The following is a 2,534-nucleotide window of genomic DNA, read 5'->3' on the forward strand; positions in this document are numbered from 1 at the left end:
AGACTGCTTACCAAAAGCAAAATACTACAGATGCTGGAAATAATAGGTCAGGCAACTGAGTACTTCTGGACTTTGTTTTATTCTTCAGATAAGCTGTGGATTTCTACTTGATGGTTGATTGAACACTTCAGTGAGTGTGAGCAACTTTAGATAAGTAAAGGGGGAAAATGCTTTTAAAATTCAATTTACAATCTGAGTCACCCAAAATATCTTTTGTGCTGTAGACTTATTTAGCAATGTTAACTTTGTTAAAACAAATGCCCCACTTAAATTGCATAAATTTTGTTTTTTTTTCCCCAAATGGTCTGTGGCCTCCACTATTTTTTGCAAGTTTTTCTCATTGTGGTTTCTGCCTCTAAAACTTGATTGTGGAAATGTTTTCTAAACCAACATGTTTCTGAAAAGAATTTTCATTCATCGTTTTCTCTCAGTAGCTGGAATTTTCATTCATCGTTTTCTCTCAGTAGCTGGAATTTCTAAAGGTTAACATTTTAAAGGAATTCAATTAGTCATATAGCTAAGTTACAGGAATGGCGGCCTATGTCTCGGACCATTTGACCAAGAGACTTAGGTTTAAGTGAATTAATCTCAACAATGGAAATCACTAAGCTACAGTATTCTCATGGAAAAATTCTGGTTCATTAGCCACTTAAGGGAAATATTCCTTATCCAGACTAGTCTACCACAGTGGTTTCATCTTAACTGTCTCCTTCCTTAGGGCGCTGTTAGTAATGAACAACATATGCTGGCATTGCCATGACAAATTTATCTCATGATAATTTTTAATTGCATTTTACAGTATCATGAACATAATTCTGAATGTATTCTACAATAAATTTATTAACCTAAAAGGATGTGAGAGAAATGGGAGTTGAGAGTGACAACAATTCGTATGCACATTGGCTTGGACTTTACAAGGGAATGCCAACAGCTTCCCAACTTCAGGAACTATGTGCATGTGAATTTTCAGTAACTTGTTAGGCTTTTTTCTCCAATGTGTCCGAAAAGATAACACTTTGAGTTGGGAGTGAATTCCAGATTTGTAGGTTTAGACTTCATGGACAGGATAGAAATGAAGCAGAAAAAGAACAGCAGTGGAGAAGACTATTTAGTAAGTGGGTCCAGAGGAGGAGCTAAAATACATTCAAGACTAAAGAGGGCGTAATGAAGATCTGAAGATAGTTCAAAGAAAGTTGAACTGATGGAAAAAGACTCCTTTCCCGGCAAACAACTCATTCAGTTAAAAGTGAGTAAGAAATGACACTAAAGGGAAACTGCAATGGAAGGAAATTTGTGTCATAAGAGTGTGATTAAATTCTCCTATTATATGCAACATTACAATTCCTTTGTAAAGCAAGATGTTTCTGTCATTTGAGGCACTAACACTTGTGAAAACTATTTGTAATGACCAGTATTGCAATGCTTAGTTATGTACAGATTCAGTCCTCCCAATTTAGTGCTCTATCACACCATACAGGCCCACACAGTTTGAGTATAGTTATTTCCCTGGATTATATTTGTAGTATTGATGTAAGCAGTCATTGTCTTGCATTAACAGCCATCTCAGAATTTCAGTGAATAAGCTTAGTTTAACCTAGATATGTTGCAGGTGCTGTGATAATATTCCTTCAAAGTGGAATGGTCTAATTAATTAGGACATTCTTGAGCTAAAGAAAAATCAATAATTTGAATAAATTCAGAATTTTGCATATTATTATTTTTGTTGTTGTTGTTAAGTACCCTGAAATGATATGGTACATGAGAGTTTAAAAGAATGTTGAGGTATTACAACAAATTCTTTAGGCCTATATGAATGAATATGGACACTTTTGGCTAAATATTTAAATATGATAGCTTTAAAGATGTTTTATATTCCTGCTACTTTAAATCTTGTTTGTTCTGATCTCTAAAATATTCTTCTTGCTTTGTGCTGTGGATTCTTGTTTGTCAACCTGGCTACATAGTCAACTTAATCAGTTTGTCTAAAACCCATGCTCTTATTTGTCCTGAGAATGAGCATTGGATAGGTTAGTAATCCTACTAAGTAATGTCAAATAAATGAGGAACTGGGAGGGTTAGATTTGACTTTTTTTAATCTAACTATTGGAATATTTTTTCAATTTTAGTAATATTGTAGATGCCTATGAAATAAACAGATTAAATAAACCAAGATATCTTGAAGTATTTATCCTCCTTGGGCAGTGTTATCCTTGCACCTCCTTAAACAAGCACTTTGTTAAAATGGTTTTGAAATGGTGCTTACGGACATAGAACAACCAAAATTTAATTGAATGGCGGAACAGGGTCAACCTTGGTTATTCTTATGAAATCCAATACTGTATACTTGTAAGTAGAGCTAGGAACTGTGTTTAATATCATAATCATTGTATGATAATATTCACTCAGTTATATTTTTCAAACCATTTCATTTATTGTGCTTTAAAGCCTTTCTGTCCACTTTATAACACTTTGAAACTTGTTTGCATGCCTCTCAAATTCTGTCTGTCATTGCTACAGATGCAGATTGATCTGTG

Source organism: Mobula birostris, chromosome 15 (assembly GCF_030028105.1).
Source record: "Mobula birostris isolate sMobBir1 chromosome 15, sMobBir1.hap1, whole genome shotgun sequence".
NCBI lineage: Eukaryota > Metazoa > Chordata > Chondrichthyes > Myliobatiformes > Myliobatidae > Mobula > Mobula birostris.